The sequence below is a fragment of the Solanum dulcamara genome, chromosome 2 (assembly GCF_947179165.1).
Source record: "Solanum dulcamara chromosome 2, daSolDulc1.2, whole genome shotgun sequence".
Lineage (NCBI taxonomy): Eukaryota > Viridiplantae > Streptophyta > Magnoliopsida > Solanales > Solanaceae > Solanum > Solanum dulcamara.
Window position 1 is genome coordinate 30,018,031 of NC_077238.1, and position 19,130 is coordinate 30,037,160.

Consider the following 19,130-nt stretch of genomic DNA (forward strand, 5'->3'; position numbering starts at 1 on the left):
CACAACCCATAACCCTAACCAAATAATCACAAGTACCATGGTAGTAGACTTATAATAACTCTTCCTGATATACATCCACCCTATCAAACCTCTATAGAAATTCTGATCTCGATTGGCGCAAAATCATCCTCATCACACACTATGTAACTCATTCTTTCACGATGAACTTCACGGTCTATAGTCTCCAAGGGCACAATGCTCACAACATAGTCATTTCCTTAGTTATACCATTCTCAATTGTAGAACCACTTCAAAAATTGGGTAGGCCAAACAAGCATTATTCTCGATGCTTAACGACTATCCAAAAATATAAGACATTCATAAAATCCTCCAAACCATTGTTTCTCTTCCTATACCATATCCTCAAGGTACATTATTGAACCATAACCTTAGTCACGCTTTTAAAATCACTGTGCATTATAAGTCTCACCATACATCTTTTCCATAAGTCTATTACTTCCACCTCCAAATTAGATCTAGACTATGTGATGACATTTCAACTATACGTACATAGAATTAGGCAAGAGTCACCATTATATGTGAGAGAATGGAGTGAGGCAATAGAAAATAGATCGGATCAAGGACGCACGATAGAGAATCAAAAGGTAAAGATATTTCTTAACAGTCTTCATAGCCTCACGAAGATAAGTACAGACATCTCTGTACCGATCCTCAAGACTCTACTTAGACTTGACTTGTATACACGTGAGACGTATGAACCTAGGGCTCTGATACCATTTTTGTCATGACCTAAATCTGGGTATCATGACACTTATCTCAATCCATCGAGACAAGTCCTAATACCCAACAGAAAGTAGATGCGGAAGAAAATAAAATAAATTGAAATTTAACTTAATTAAAAATATAGAAAACAAACTCAAATTCCCCCAAGATTGGTAGTCATATGTACAAGACACTAATACATTATCGAAGTACGAAAGAAAATACAGTCACAATGTCTTTGTCTCTAGAATAGAACTAAAACATAATAAAAGAGTAAAACACAATGTCTTTGTCTCTAGAATGACTATCTCACATCAACATAGTCATTTCACATGTCCAAAATAAATCCATAATCACAACATATCAATTCCACCAATACATGTTATTAGATCACCATTTTATACCCCTTATCTCCATTTTTAAGGCCAATCATACAGTAAATAACCCAGTCTAATTCTCATTACTCCCTAGTACACATAACAAGGAAATACAAGTATCTTTACGCTTAAACTGAGGTTTAGAAATTCACTTGCCTTAATTAATTAAGCAATCACTTCGGGACTTGAGCCTTCCCTTTTCGTTGGGCCTCCAAATCAACGTAATATAGTCAAATAAATAATCACAATAAGATTTTCGAAAGTAACAACACCCTTATTACCATATGTCTAGCCTAGACCCAAAAATTTAAGCAAATCTATAAACATGTTCCTAATCTTGATACCACTTAACATGTCAACTTCCATATTTTTTGAATTTCAAAACTAGGGTTAAACTTCAATTAAATTGAATAATCAATTTAAAACTTTAGCCTTTCGTAATGCTTCCTAATGATCAAAATCTGTTCAAATACATAATGTTCATAAGAATACGAATCCAATGACATCCATATTGCTATATTTATTTTCGGATAAAAAATTCGGTCAAAAAGTCATCCCGAGTTATTAAAGTAAATCTAAAATTTTCTTTCTGATTATTTTCACACCTGATAAAATAACCTTACATGTCAAATTTCAGCTAAAGCGGATCATTATTGGACTCCCAAATTAAGATTTTATGTGAAAAATCCTAGGGTCATATTTTCTTATTTCATTGTTATTTTTCCACCGATATACCCTAAAAATATGTTTATAATCACATGAAAATTTAATGGAAAGGATGAGAATAATTACCTTAATGCTTTGGAATAAAAATCCCTATTTTTCTTTTCTCCTTTATTTTTCTTTTTCTCTTTCATTTCTTTCTTCCTCCGTATTTTTTTCAGTTTTTGCATTTTTTTTTCTTGTTTACGCCGCCGCTCATCTGATGGCTAAATGCCATCAGATTATATATATATATATATATATATATATATATATATATATATTATTTTATTTATTTTTCTTTTTTTATTATTTATTTTCTTCTTTTTCTTTTCTAAATTAATCATTTACTAAAAGTGATAAACCCTAGTAACCTATTTTATTAAATATAAGAAAAGTGGTATAAGTATTAAATAAATAAATACTTTAGCCCACTAATTAAATTAATTTTTTAAAATTATCTCTTAACTAATTAATCAAAGTTACCTAAAGGTCCAAAATTTTCAACTTAAATTTACAAAAAAGGTCTTCTATGAAAGGAGGAGGACTCGTTCTCAAAATTACCTAACGGATCATTACAAAATATTTCTTTTCTTCTGGGGTAAATGATGAGAAAAACTATGTTCTAAAAGATTTCCATTTTTGACAAAAAAATTCAGTTGATATTTGTTTCCTTGTTGGTGAACCCGGACTAAAATCAATAGTTGTACTATCCATGTAAAGCAGTTGGAAAATTCATTTCGAAATCTGTAGGATCACTTAAATTATCCTTTCCCCTAGCAATATTATTATTATCTAAGATAATATTATCAAAAGTCTAGGAAATAGTTTTTCTAATCTGCGATGTAGATGCTCTAAAGGGTATATCTACCAAATAATTAGCATGTGAAATATATGAAGAAACAGATCTGGTTAATCTAGAAGAAGAATTAGTAATACTAGGAATATTATTATTTTTAAATGTAGGTCTTATAGTACCATCAGATGTTTGTAAAATTTCAGAAATCTCTTTATAAGTAATATTTTAAGGGACAACAACCTCCTCAGTAATGCATTCATTAGGAAAATTAATTTCTTCCCATTTAATTAATCTACGTGTGATAATTTTGCACTTACAAAAATTATTTTCAAATAAAACAGTTTTATTATTTTGGTCAGCAATTCGACATCTTGGGGATAAAGTATATAAAGGCCGATAAACAATTAGAGTACAAATACAAATTACTTTAGTACCAGGTAAATAATTATAACCATTAATTTTTATATTTAAAAGTAAAGACTGTAAACAATTCACATCAGATAATACAACATTCAAATTTGGATAAGCATTAAAATAAACAGCAACATAAGCCAAACTAGACTGTATTGTACCAATCAAAGATTTTTGCCAATTTAAATTTCTACCATCTCTTAAGGCAGCAATAAATGATTCAGGTAAACCTTGTAAAGTTAAAGGTTTAAAAGCAACTTGCATTAAACCAATATGAAAATAATTAAATTCTTTATGTTTATAATAATCAATATCATATTGGGTAAATAAATAAAAAATATCACCTTTTTTTTCCATAGTAAAACTCAATTCAGTGGTTTTAACAGTAGTTTTACAAGCAAATTTCTCAAAAGTACCAAGTTTGTAAATAGTCTGCACATCTACTTTAGTAATCGTCCATGTATTCAATAATTCTTGATTAACAGGTAAATCTATCTGTTCTTTTAACATATTTTAAATAATTTTTGTTTTTTTAAACCAATCCATTAAACAGAGTTTAAGCAAAAAATGTTAAATAATAACCTTTTATAAATTATTAGAATACTTCCATGAGGCGATTTCACCAGCCATACAGAACTTACCAACGGAATCACAAGTTTTTCAACCCAATTAATTCATCACTAACTATATCGGAAACACCCCTTTTAGTGCTTACCAACGCCATGGTTTAAACTTAGTTTACTATAAAATTATTTTAACTTAAACCTGACCAAAACCTTAACCCATTAAAGAAAAGCTCTTATTTTAGAGTCATTGCCATTTTGTATTCTAACAATCTATATTAGTTATTATTTAACACTTAAATACTTAGCCCATCATGGGTCTAAGTTGTAAAATAAAATAAATAAAAGAAAAGAAATAAGTACCTGGACACCACCAGTTGCCTGGGGTTGTTGCAAACTTCAAACTTCTTTATTTATAATACACCGTAGTATTACATACTTAAACTTATTACAAACTTCTAGAGAGAGAGAGAGAGAGAGAGAGTTTAGAGAGAAGGGAGAGGGGTCTAAAAACCTATGTAATGAATGTAGAATGCATTCATTTATTATTATTATTATTATTATTATTATTATTATTATTATTATTATTATTATTATTATTATTATTATTATTATTATTATTATTATTTATGTTCAAATTTATTCAAACTTTTGCATGAGATTTACTTAAATATTTTAATGGTTCACTTTATAAAGCTTTTACATGTATATTTGGTCTTCATTTTAGTAGTAATCTAGGCCAAGGGTTCACTTGGGACCGAAAATGATTCTGAGTGCCAGCCACACCTAGGGCGTAGGCTTGAGGCATGATAGCAATGGTCGGCTTTAGAACATGAGCAGTACATTGTATCATCATGAGACTTAGAGTGATGGTTGTTGGTTAGACAAACTCTCCAAGTGAGAAAATATTACTTTTATATTGAGTTGCATGCACTTACTCATATTTTGTAAAGAATTGACGTATTATAAGACCTTAGAAGCTGAAAAGTTATAAAACGAGGTTCAAAAGAAGTTCCAAGGAAAAATCACAGTTTTTGCACCAGTTAGACACCATGGGCTCATTCCATAGGCCGTGGTCCTCAATACGGGCCGTACTGGCAATCATAATGAAAGTCTTAAAAACTTAGGTTCTGCAGGAAAGGGTCTACGACAGGGATCACGGTCCATGGTGAGCACCATGAGCCGTGGTTTCCTCCGTGGTAGACACCCTCCTAAGACCCCTGTTCAATTACTCACCTTGCACAACCAACACAGGCCATATTTACCTTCACGGACCGTGGTAGATCTTGTGGTGGGATCCTTTGCAAAGACCCTTGCCCATAATCTCAAGTCCCTCACCACAACCCAGGAAAATGGACCATATTGACCTTCACGGACCATTATGGTGGAAGGAGGTCTTGTAGACTTCCTTTTTCCCTAAGTCTAAGGATTTGACCACGATCACTCGGGCCGTGGTGAAGTTCATGGACCGTGGTGGGTCCTCAATGAACCCCAATTTCCAATTTTTAAGTAAGGGTATTTAGGTCATTCCCTATATTTTATTAATGAATATTGATGATTTTTGGGACTATGTTCTCACTTATTAACCACCCTAAGCTTTTCTAACCCTCTCAGTATCCCCTAAATATTCCAAATCAAAAATATTCCCTCTAAAAGTGTTCCCTCCAAGTCTTCTTCTTCCTCAAGTAATTTCGAAAGGGTTTCTTCAAGAACAAACTTCAGTTTTCGTCAATATAGGGCTTCTAAGGATCAAGGTATATGGGACTTCATTCATGGGAGTCACGACCCAAACCTAGGACATGATGACGTCTACTATAACCCCTGAGTAGTTAGTGAGGCCATGTCATAGATATGTAAGTACGATACAAAATATACAAAAGGCTCGATAGTGGCCAAAAATGACAAACTACCTCTAGAACAAAACTCAGGACCTAGTATCACCTATACAGGAGCTATAAGTATAAAAACTGACAATGTGCAAATTACATCACAGATCTGACTATCCGAAAGTACAAGTGTAAGTCAGTACAAAATCGTGAAAGTAGCATATCTCCAAAATACTGGGAGCTCACCACAATACGGATCTCGCACCGCTACGGATGATCAAGCGTGCACTGGGGGTGGCTCGAACTAGGAGCTGCATCAAAAAGATGCAGAAGTGTAGTATAAGTATCAAAACATGGGGTAGTCAGTTGGCATCATAGGCCGATCGAGCTTAGAAAAATGAATATATAATAAAAACTACGATGATACTAATAACAATAAGATATGAGCATAAACTATAAATACGGGAAAAGAGGGTAAGAGAATAATCATATGGTAAACAAGTTAGTCCAACCAATCATATGATCACAACAATAATCTCAACTGATAATAAATCAGGGGAATGCACAATGGGAACTCGTAGTTAAGGCTCAATACCCTCCAAAAGTATCATAAAGCACCCAGAATAACCCTCAAGCTCATCAAATAATGAGGCATTCAGAATTCATATCTTGATCTCATCAACATCGAAATAATAAACCATAATATGTATCAATGGGCCATCCGAAATTCATATCTCGATCTTGTCAAATGAAATAAAGTGTAGCCCAAAGTCAATAAAAGGGCCGCCCAGAATCATACCTCGAGCTCATCAACTATGAAATTCCATAAATAAAATATCACCAGTTTTCCTTAAATCCCTTTTATTATCCATCAACCAAAAGTCCTATTATCATCTTTTATTCTTTTGCTTAAACAAGGCATTTAACGCCGGTGAGGTAAATAAGGTAAATAGTATATCAGAAATCATATGACACTCACTTGAGACTCCGATGTACTGAAAACATGGCCTCCGGCCCAATATTTCAATACCATAAATGTTACACTCCACTACCACGTGGCATCCTCTCATTGGGCGCATGGATACGGTGGTCCAATAGGGGCTGGACACGTGTCACCCTTAGAGGATGACACGTGTCACCTCCTAAGGTAACCTATATATATGTATCATGTGACTAAGAGGCTATTATTTATACAAAATATCAGCCAAAGCTAAGGAACAAAAACCCTAAAACTAAAGAGGAAAGGGCGACAACTTAGGGAAAAAAGAGTAAGTCCCAATTTCGTTCTGTGAATTAATTATTTAAGGTATACTACGGTGATATATAGGTGTTTTATAACATAAAATTCCATTTTGGGGCAGCAAGGAATAGCTACAAGCAGCCCGCTCAGTTTCAGCGTGTTTAGAGAAGTTCCGAGGCGCAATTTGGCAAGTTTTGGCAAATTTTGGATAAGGTAAGGTTTATCCATTCAATTTGGAATTTATGGGGTGGTTATGGAGTTTATTATGTGCCTTGTATGTGTATGGAAGTATAAAAGTTTTATAGAAATGCTTAACGTTCAAAACAAACTAAATTGGAGTCGCTATAGTTAAATTGTAGTCGAAGCAAGGTGTTGTGCTTGTGGTATGAGGCTGCAGGTGTGTGGTGGTGTATTGCAGGGATGGAACATGGTATAAATGGGGCGTGGATGATTCTGGTTTCAGCCATATGACCCCCCTCTTCGTATAGTTAAAGGTTTTATGAAATAAAGATTAAACCCCTCTTTTGGTATCGTAGTTTTGGGCGAATTATTTGGAACTTATATTGCATCGTATTGTGGTGTTATTGTGTTGTATAGCTTCTGGTTGTGGTGGTGGTTGTGGCTTCTAAGGTTTGGGGGTAAAACAAAATTGTTGATAGGGCAAGTTATAGGAGAGGTGTTGTCAGATTTCCGTTAACCCCTTAACTAACTAAGGAACTAGTCGAGAAGGCGAGCGAGGAAATGACTTCTATGAATACTCATGTAATATAAGACACTGGAAAAGTCTAAGGTTATTGATACTTGTATTTCTTCCATCTTAAATAGGTTTGGAGGATGATGACGTGAATGTTATTAAGAGAAGTCCGTAAGAGGTATGTAAAACCTATTCTTTCTCTTTATTTGGTATGTTTTAGAGGTAAGTAAAATGTGATACGATCTTTGAAGTAATTCCATTCCTAAGTGTCTCTTATTCACTTCTGGAGGTTGGACTTTTATAGTAGTTGAGCTACTTTCCTTGAACATTCTATATGCTAAGAACTTATTGAATATACGGGCTCCTAGTTGTAGGACTATATGAAAACAAGTGCTTTAGAGTCCTTAAGTGGTTAGCATTACTTTAGTACACGTCTAGGGTTCCATAGATGCTAATTAATATAGCCCCTAATAGCATTTAGAGGGAAGATAAGATGACTACACTACTACTCAGGTCCTTAGACGATAGCTTAATCCTCTTATACTATCGGGTCTCTGATAATGTTTAAAATTACATATGGTTACTCACTACTCTACTCATGCATACTGTAACCCTTCTATCACTATGTCCTGGGCTGGGGTATGTAAACGTGCGTAGTTCACTACATTATCCACTGAGTCCCTCACTAAAAGGTCGGGTATACTATACGAGACATGACAATACAGTGACATGAAAAACTCAATGAGTCCCTCACTAGAGGGACGAATACATATGTATATATATGATGTGATGTAATAAGCTGGTAATGACGTCGGGCCTATGATGGTCCTACAAGTAGGATTCATCGGATCCCTGAAAGGGCCGGCTATATGGTATAATTTGAGCATGCATGTTTTATGATTCACAAGGTATATGTACAGGTTTCTTATATGATATTTTATCCTCTCCTACTCTATTCAGATATTCTACCAGTTATGCTATATTATGTTTTACATACTCAGTACATATGTCGTACTGACCCCCTTTCTTTGGGGGGGTTGCGTTCATGCCTGCAGGTATAAATACATAATTTAGGGATCCACCAGCGTAGGAGTCCCACTCAGCGGTCCAGAAGTGCTCCATTATGATGGAACCTAGATTTTGGTACTAAAACCTGATGTATATATTTTTGTTCACGGGTACGGTAGGGGCTCTATCTCGCCTTATGTTATTGTTCTTACTCTTAGAGGTATGTGGATATGTATGTGGGTTGTGTATGGGTTGTACAGGTATGTATGTATGGTTGTGCTTATATGACTTATGATTTGGGCATTCCCTATATCATAATAGCCTTGTCGGCTCGCATGTATGCATGTTATGGAACGTCCCTATATGTTATGACAGCCTTGTCCGCTTGTATATTTTCTTACCTATTGGTGTGCTATGAGTCGAACAAGAAATAGGTTTACTTATAGTTGGCAGGGGTATACATGTGTGTCCAGTTTGGGCACCTATCACGGCCTACGGGGTTAGATCATGAAAAAAGTGGTATCAGAGTAGTTCATCCTTAGAATGTCCACAGATCGTGTCTAGTAGAGGCTTGTTTATCGGTGTGTTGTATACCATATCTATAAATAGGAGACTATAGGACAGTTAGGATGTTACTTTCTTTCTTATCATAGATCGTGCGATAGAGCTACGGTTTTTTGGATGACCCTTCACTAACCTACCTATATGTTTACAGTGATGTCTCCAAGGAAAGAAACCACTACCTAGAAGGGCAAGTCAGCAGCGGAGGAAACCAGTTAGACCCTGAGAGTTACCAGGGCCCATGCCTAGTCTATGCAGAGGATTGTACTTCAGTTGGCAAGCTCTACTACGCCGCCACCCCTAGAGGAAGTTAGGGAAGCAGCAGCTGCAAATCCTGAATCTCCAGTATAGGAGCCTCCAGCCCCTCAGCAGGGCTCAGAGGCATGGCCTAGACAATGCAAATAGAAAAGATAGCTTGAGAGACCATGACTTTCTAGCTTACAATCCCCTAGAATTTCATGGGTCGAGACCTGCAGAGGACCCACAGGAGTTCACTCGACAGATGCAGCATACAGCGCATATCATTAGGGCCTTGGAGACTGAGTCAGTTGAATTGGCCTCTTATCGGCTGCATGACATAGCAACTAACTAGCAAGAGTCTTAGGAATTATTGAGGGACGAGGGTGATCCTCCAGCTGAATAGGATGAATTTATAGAAGGCTTTCTTGGCCAATTTTGGCCTACAGAAATGAGAAGAGCCAGGGTTGATAAATTCTTATAGTTAAAGCAGAACGACAGGAGTGTTCGAGACTATAGCTTCGAGTTTGGTTCATTGGCAAGGTATGCCCCCACAGTTTTAGCTGATATGGCAGATAGGGTACATCATTATGTGATGGGCTTAGACCTTTATTTGGTTGATAGATGCATGGCCATGGTTTCTCAGCCAGGCATGAATATTTCTCGGGTACAGGCATACACCCAAGGGGTAGAAGAACGACATAGAGGGCATTAGCTCGACAGAGGTTTTGATAGAAGTCAGCCTAAGAGGGCTAGGTCGGTTGGTTATCAGGGGGAATTTTGAAGCGAGCGGTTCTAATATTTTGGTAGATATCCCTCCCAGCTAGCTCAGAGTGCACCTCTACAATTTCCAAGTGGAATATTTGAGAGCACCAGGTATTCGGGGGCTAGTCAAAGCTCCAGAGTTTAAGGTACACAGGTGAACCAGAGTTCTTGACAGGCAATACAACTAGCACCCCAGTGTCCTTGTTGTAATAGACTTTATTTTGGGGAATGTCGCTGGACTATAGGTGCCTGTTTTTCTTGTGTCCTCTAAGGCCATATTGCGAGGGAATGTCCACTTAAAAGTACTCCAGGTGGTGCGTCCCAACCAACTGGTCCAGTTGCGGGTTCTTCCTCTTCTGTGGCTATGCGCTCGATGGGGCGGGGTATGCAAATGCCAGCAGGCCGTGGTAGAGGCCATGGTGGAGTTTCCAGTTTTGGCGGCCCTTCTAATTGCATATATTCCTTGGCCAGTAAAAAAGACCAAGAGGCGTCGCCAAACGTGGTCACATATACATTATCAATCTTTTCTCGAGACGTATATGCGTTGATGGATCCAAGATCTACTTTATCATATATATCTCCTTTTGTTACTAGTAAAATTAGAATTAAGCTCGAGTTAATAAAATCATTTGAGGTGGCTACACCAGTAGGGGACTCTATTGTGGTAAAGCAAGTATATAGACATTTCCCGGTAAATTTATATAATTATCATACCTTGGCTAATTTGATAGAGTTAGATATGGTGGAGTTTGATGTTATTATGGGTATGGACTGGTTAGCTTCTTATCATACCAACGTAGATTGTAGAAATAAAGTGGTTCATTTCTAGTTCCCGGATGAACCAATTGTTGAATGGTTAGGAACACAACATCGCCGAAGGGTAGGTTCATTTCATACCTTAAGGCAAGGAAAATGATCAGAAAAGGGTATATTTGTCATCTAGTCCGCGTACATGATTTGGAAGCAGAGGTGCCCATTCTTTAGTTGGTGCTCGTGGTTAATGAATATCCAAATGTGTTCACAGATGAACTCCTAGGTCTTCCTCCTTAATGGGAGATAGAATTCACAGTAGATATGCTACCAGATACTTAGCCTATTTCTATCCTCCATATAGAATAGCACCCGCAGAGTTAAAGGAGCTAAAGGAAAAGATGAAGGACTTACTGGAAAAAGGCTTCATTAGGCCCCACACATCATCATAGGGAGCACCAGTACTGTTTGTGAAAAAGAAAGATGGATCGCTGTGAATGTGCATTAACTACAGGCAGTTGAACAAGGTAACAATTAAGAACATATATCCCCTCCCCAGGATTGATGATTTGTTTGACCCATTGCAGGGTGCTAAATGATTTTCGAAGATAGACCTATGGTCAGGCTATCATCAGGTATGGGTAAGAGAGGCAGATATCCCAAAGACCGCATTCAGAACCCGATACGGCCATTATGAGTTCAAAGTGATGTCTTTTGGGCTGACAAAGGCTCCAGTAGTGTTTATAGATCTGATGAACCAGGTGTTCAAACCATTTCTAAACTTGTTTGTGATTTTATTTATTGTGATATTCTCATTTATTCACGATCAGAAAAGGAATATGCGAATCATTTATGGGTGGTACTGGGAGTACTCCAACACTAGGAATTGTACGCTAAGTTCTCTAAATGTGAATTCTAGTTGACATCAGTGGCATTTCTGGGGCATGTTATTGGGATGGATGATATTCGTGTAGATACGCAGAAGATTGAAGCCGTGAAGGCCTGGATAAGACCTACAACCCCTATGGAGGTACGTAGCTTTTTGGGGTTAGCAGGATACTACTGGAGGTTCGTGGAAAAGTTTGCTTCCATTTTGGTGCCTTTAAAAAGGCTGACTCAAAAAGTGGCTAAGTTCTAGTGGACTAATGCTTTCGAATGAAGCTTCCAGTTGTTAAAGGATAAATTGACTACAGCTCCTGTTCTCACTCTTTCTGATAGACCAAGTAGCTATGTTATCTATTGCGATGCTTTCGGTATTGGGCTAGGATGTGTTTTAATACAGCATGGTAGAGTTATAGCTTACGCCTCCCGATAGCTCAGGAAGCACGAAAAGAATTATCTAACGCATGATCTAGAATTAGTGGTGGTAATTCATGCCTTAAAAATATAGAGGCACTACTTATATGACGTACATGTTGATATTTATATGGACCACAAAAGCCTTCAGTATATTTTTAAGCAGAGAGAGCTGAATTTACGATAGAGAAGGTGGCTGGAATTGCTGAAAGACTATGATATCAGCATCTTATACCACCTAGGAAAGGAAAACATGGTGGCTGATGCACTAACCCATAAATCAATGGGTAGCCTCGCAGATACACAACCATAACGGAAGGGAATAGTCTGCAAAATTTGCCAGCTCGCAGGCCTTAGAGTCCGCTTAGCAGATTCAGATGATGGTGGAGTTTTTATTTGAGGAGTGGTTGAATCCTCGATCATGGAAAAGGGAAAGCAGCACTAGTACAAGGACCCTGTTCTGACACAGTATAGGGATGTAGCTCTCAAAGAGGGAAAAATTCCATTCGAGGTCACATCAGGTGGAGTACTATGATATAAAGGCAGAGTATGTACCAGAAGTTGCAGGGCTATGATAGAAAGTACTGGGAGAGGCACACCATGCCCATTATTCTATTCACCTGGGTCGACCAAGATGTATCATGACCTCAGGGGTTTATATTGGTAGGATGGTATAAAGAAAGATATAGCTGAGTTCATAGCCCAATACCCGAACTGCCAATAAGTTAAAGTTGAACATCAGAAACCGGGTGGGCTACTACAGGAGATGTAGATTCTAACTTGGAAATAAGAAGCAATTAACATGGACTTCATTATCGGCTTACCTCACACTCTCTGGAAGAAGGATTCCATATGGGTTATTATGGATAGGCTGACAAAATCAGCCCACTTCCTCCTAATCAGGACCACATACTCAGTTGAGGATTATGCAAAATTATACATCAAAGAAATAGTATGAATTGATGGAGTTCCCACATCTATTATTTCAGACAGGGGAGCTCATTTCACAGCCCACTTTTGGTGGTTATTTCAAGAAGGCTTGGGAATACAGGTAAGCTTTAGCATGGTATTTTATCCTCAGACTGATGGACAGGCTGAATACACTATTCAAATGCTAGAGGATATGCTGCAGGCCTGCACAATTGACTTCAAAGATAGCTGGAATGACCATATACCACTTATTGAGATTGCCTACAATAATAACTACCACTCCAGGATCCAGATGGCGCCGTATGAGGCTTTATATGACAAGAAGTGTAGGTCACCTATTGGTTGGTTTGATGTTGGCAAAATGCAACTAATAGGCCTAGACATGGTCCAACGAGCGGTGGAAAAGGTAAAGCTTATTTGGGAAATATTATTAGCTACCCAGAGTCGACAGACGTCATACGCATACAATCGATGTCGACCTTTGGAATTCCAAATGGACGAATAGGTGTTCTTAAAAGTGTCGCCTATGAAAGGAGTAATGAAGTTCGACAAGAAAAGGAAGCTGAGTCCGAGATATATTGGCCCTTACTTGATCCTTTGCTGAATAAGCAAGGTTGCCTACGAGCTAGACTTACTGGCGGACCTAGAAGTAGTACATCCAATTTTCCATGTATCAATGCTTTTCAAGTGCATGGGTGACCCATCTCGAGTATTTCCCGTAGATGATATTCAAGTCACAGAGGAGTTAGCCTATGAAGAACAACCGATCGCCATCCTGGATCGATATATTAGAAGATTACGAACTAAGGACGTAGCTTTTCTCAAGGTGTTATGGAAAAATAGGAATCGGGAATAAATGACCTGGAAATCCAAAGAGGACATGAAATACAAGTATCCATACCTGTTCCCGATGTCTACAGGTAACCCCAACTCCTGAAACTCGTATATTAATTACTTCGATGAAAATGTGTGTTATCGCAATAGAAAGGAGTCTCCTTACAATCTGTGTAAAGTCTTAAGGGAAGTTTTATTTAACATTCGGGGACGAATGTTCCAAAGAGGGGAAGGATGTTATACCCCACTACCATGTGTAAGCCTCTAATTGGGCGCATGATGCGGTGACCCAATAGGGGCTGGACACGTTTCACCCTTAGAGGATGACATGTGTCACCTCCTAAGTGCACCTATATATATATATATATTATGTGAGTAAGAGGCTGTTATTTATCCAACAATATCAGCCAAAGCTAAGGAACACAAACCCTAAAACTAAAGAGGAAAGGGCGATGACTTAGGGAAAAAAAGAGTAAGTCCCGATTTGGTTTCGTGAATTAATTATTTAAGGTATTATAAGGTGATATAGAGGTGGTTTATAACATAAAATTCTATTTTGGGTCAGCAAGGAAGAGCTACAAGCAGCTCGCTTAGTTTCAGCTCATTTAGAGAAGTTTTGAGGTGTAATTTAGCATGTTTTGGCAAATTTCGGGTAAGGTAAGGTTTCTTCCTTCAATTTATAATTTATGGGGTGGTTATGGAGTTTATTATGTACCTTTTATGTGGCTGGAAGTATAAAAATTTCATATAAATGCTTAACATTCGAAACAAACTAAATTAGAGTCGCTGTAGTTAAATTGTAGTTGAGGCAAGGTGTTGTGCTTGTGGTGTGCGGCTGCAGGTGTGTGGTAATGTGTTTCAGGGATGGAACATGGTATAAATGGGGCGTGGTTGCTTCTGGTTGCGTCCACACGACCCCCCACTTTGTATAGTTAAAGGTTTTATGAAATAAAGATAAAACCCTCTTTTGGTATCGTAGTTTTGGATGAATTGTTTGGAACTTATATTGCATTATATTGTGGTATTCTTGTGTTGTATATCTTCTGGTTGTTGTGTTGGTTATGGATGCTAAGGTTTGGGGGTAAAACGGAATTGTTGATAGGACAAGTTATAGGGGAGGTGCTTCCCGATTTCAGTTAACCCCTGAACTAACTAAGGAACTAGTCAAGAAGGCGAGCGAGGAAACGAGTTCTATGAATACTCGTAGGTAATATAAGATACTGGAAAAGTCTAAGGTTATTAATACTCATATTTCTTCCATGTTAAATAGGTTTGGAGGACGACGATGTGAAAGTGATTAAGAGAAGTCCGTAAGAGGTATGTAGAGCCTATTCTTTCTCTTTATTTGGCATGTCTTAGAGGTAAGTAAAACGTGATATGATATTTGAAGTTATTCCATTCCTAAGTGTCTCTCATTCACTTTTGGAGGTTGGACTTTTATAGTAGTTGAGCTACTTCTCTTGAACCTTTTATATGTTGAGGACTTAATGAATATACGGGCTCCTAGTTGTAGGACTATATGAAAAAAAGTGCTCTGGAGTCCTTAAGTGGTTAGCATTACTTTAGTACACGTCTAGGGACCCCGAGATGCTAATTAATATAGCCCTAATGGCATTTAGAGGGCAGCTAAGATAACTACACTACTACTCGGGTCCTCAGACGATAACTCAATCCTCTTATACTATGGGGTCTCTTATAATGTTTAAAATTGTATATGGTTACTCACTACTCTACTCGTGCATACTGTACCCCTTCTATCACTAAGTCCCAAGCCGGGGTATGTAAACGTGCGTAGTTCACTGCATTATCCACCGAGTCTCTTACTAAAGGGCCGGGTACAATATATGAGGGCATGACAATGCAGTGATATGAAAAACTCATCGAGTCCCTCACTAGAGGGCCGAATACGTATGTATATATATGATGTAATGTAATAAGGTGGTGACGGTACCGACCCTATGATAGTCCTACAAGTATGATTCACCGGATCCCTAAAAGGGCCGACTATATGGTATAATTTGAGCATGCATGTTTTATGATTCACAGGGTACATGTATAGGTTTCTTATATGATATTTTATCCCTTGCTTTTCTTTTTAGATATTCTACCAGTTATGCTATATTATGTTTTACATACTTAGTACATATGTCGTATTGACCCCCTTTCTTCGGAGGGACTGCGTTCATGCCTGCAGGTACTAATACATAATTTGGGGATCCGCCAGTGTAGGAGTCCCACTCAGCGTTCCAGAAGTGCTCCATTGTGCTGGAGCCTAGATTTTGGTACTAAACTCTGATGTATATATTTTTGTTCACGGGTACGGTGGGGGCCCTGTCCCACCTTATGTTACTGTTCTTATCCTTAGAGGTTTGTGGATATGTACATGGGTTGTGTATGGGTTGTATAGGTATGTATATATGGTTGTGCTTATCTGACTTATGATTTGGGCATTCCTTGTTTCATAACAGCCTTGTCGGCTCGCATGTATGCATGTTATGGAACATCCCTCTATGTTATGACAGCCTTATCGGCTTGTATATTTTCTTACCTATTGGTGTGTTATGAGTCGAATAGGAAATAGATTTACTTATAGATGGCAGGGGTACACACGTGTGTCCAGTTCGGGCACCCGTCACTGCCTACGGGGTTAGGTCATGACAATAAACAACCAAGGCATAAGAATAAGCCAAATATCATATCAAGTGGCCAACTGAATCCAAGAAAGTCTAACAAGCGGCATCTTAAGTTCAAATCACGTAGGAGTTAGTTCTAAGAATTCTAACTGATGTAAAACACATCAAGATATCACCTACACTAAGGCTCCAACAGCTAAAACCCACACTACTTATTAACGATGATCATCGACTTTAAATTTCTCAATAAGATATCAACACCTACATCACCAATCTAATCACACGTTACTACTCAAAATATACCAATTCTAACCAGGCCAAGTCTAACAAGAGTAAGCCATAACCTACCTAGAAGCCAAAATTGCACTCGAACTGCTAAACTTTAGTCTTTTCTTTTTGGGCCGCCTCTAATTGATGTCACTCTATCAAATTATTGAAGAACACATCAAAATAAGGCCAACAATACCTATATTGCTATAATTAAAAATGACACTAAACTCTGGTGAAATTTTGACATTGATACCCGCACACGAAATCAAAAAACCAACTCCATCACAAGGTCCTAAACAACACAAGGAGCTTGTGCCCAAAAAATGGGCACATTCTGACCACTGAAAAGTCAACAACCCCGCCAATTTTAAGCCCTAAAATAGCCAAGAGTGCAAGGAAAAAGGAAAATTTCCCCAAAGGAAGCCTTTTCTCCTAATTATGAATGTACCAACGAATCCCCCTCGGAAATCCACGCAAAATAGCCTTTTGAATCACCCAAATTTCCCAAATATAGAGACAAAAATGGGTCCTGCAAGTTAGGGCTCAAATATGAAAAAGAAACCAAAAATAAGTCTCTAATGTCGCTTAAGCAAACCCCAGATGTTCATTTAAGTGACCACTTCAAAGAGGTAGGCATTGCTTTAGCGACAATAGGTTGTTGCTAAAGCAAAACTTCGCTTTAGCAATAGCTGGTCGCTGCTTCTTGGTAATTTTAGTGATATCCTGGCCACTATAGTGACCCTTGATTTAGATACGGGACCAGGTGTTTTCTGGTGAAAATTGAGCTTGTCATGCCAAGTTCTCCGATAGGGTCTTCTGAATTTATTCAGAACCTTATGCACGTAAATTAGAAATGCTACCTTACCAAATTCGGTGTTCCGAAATCAACGGTTCCTTCAAAATTCCCATACTAGGTATTTTTATGGAAAAGTGGGTCCCAAACCCAAATGTCATTTTCTATAACAGGCCTTGGGATTAGACCAAAAGTAGGGAAGCGAACGAAGGGCCATTCTAGACCAAACTCGACATTTTGGAACTAACTGCATTGTCAAAATTTCCATCGAAGCGTGATTTGCAAGAATGTTTACCAAGGTCAACCATAGGCTAATTTTATAATCAAAAGTGCCAAATGCATCCAAACTCGTATCAATTTCCTTGATACTCAAGTCAACCATGCTACTAGCCTAATTTCATAGTCCTAGAGCTAATGGAACCGTCAGAGTTCTTTTATGAGGTCGTTTACTATAAGATATGAAAGAAATTATCTTTTTAAGCTATAAAGGTTACAAATTAGGGAAACATGCCAAAAACTATTTTGAGCACCTCAGGAAGCAAACCAAAGGTCATCCCAAACAAACTTGATGATTCAGAGCTAATCGTGCTGAAAGAATTTTCATTCTAGCGCGTTTGCTATAAAAGTTGTCTAAAGTCAAACATGATCAAAACTTTAAAGTTAAAATGCCTAATCACACAAACTCAAAACGAAGGCTCCAAAACCTAAACCAACCCTTCTTCTAGACCAAAATAATCCTTCCAGAGCTGATGGAACTGGCGAAATTGTCATCCGACATCAGAATCGCCGAAGGTTGACTCAAGTTAACTCTTTCAAGACTTAAGCTTCAAGAATGGCCAAACCTTCTAAAAACTCAACTGAATCCTTATAGGAGCATGCCACCCATCCCAATATCACATGAGTGCTATAAAAGAGCCATGAGGAGGGGTACAATGGTAAAACCATGCAAAAGTACGAAAATGACCTTGGAGGTCATTACAATTCGTACCTTTTACCCATGAAATCCTAAATTTTCTCTAAAGATTTTGTATGATTTTCAACCAAAAAGCCCTTAGTTTATGATAATATATTGGATTCTCTTATTTATGATATATTATATAATTATTGATTAAATTATACATTCAATTGATGTTGTTTGCATGAATGAAGTATTGGTTGATATAAGGTATATTATCATGATGTATTCATGTTTCTACACTAATTTCAAGCATGAGTTATGATCATGAATTCCAAGTATGCAATAATGCTTTATGAATGAGGGTGACTCAAGACCCTAATGATGTTTTATGATAATGATTCATAATGATGGAACACCTACACCCATATTATATGAATCATATGATAATGAACTATTCTTATGAACAAGTTTTATATAAAGTATGATTATGAAAAGATTAAGATTTATGACAAGTATGATTCATTATTATGACATGATATATATTTTGTGGGATGTTGATACAGTATCGAGAGGACTTTCAGACGGGGACTCGACCCAAGGGGTTGTTAGTAGCAATCTCTAGTCCCTTAACTAAATTGCCACTATAGGTATTTCAATATGGCCTAGCTAGTGGATCCACATATACCACATTTTCATGATATACAGAGTCTACCTTGGCAAGTAGCCTCCCCCTTCTCATTATGGGGATCATGGAATCCATGTAATTGCTCGCATGGTCTTAAATTTGGTTACGGTTATCTCCTAAATATGTAAGTTCTTA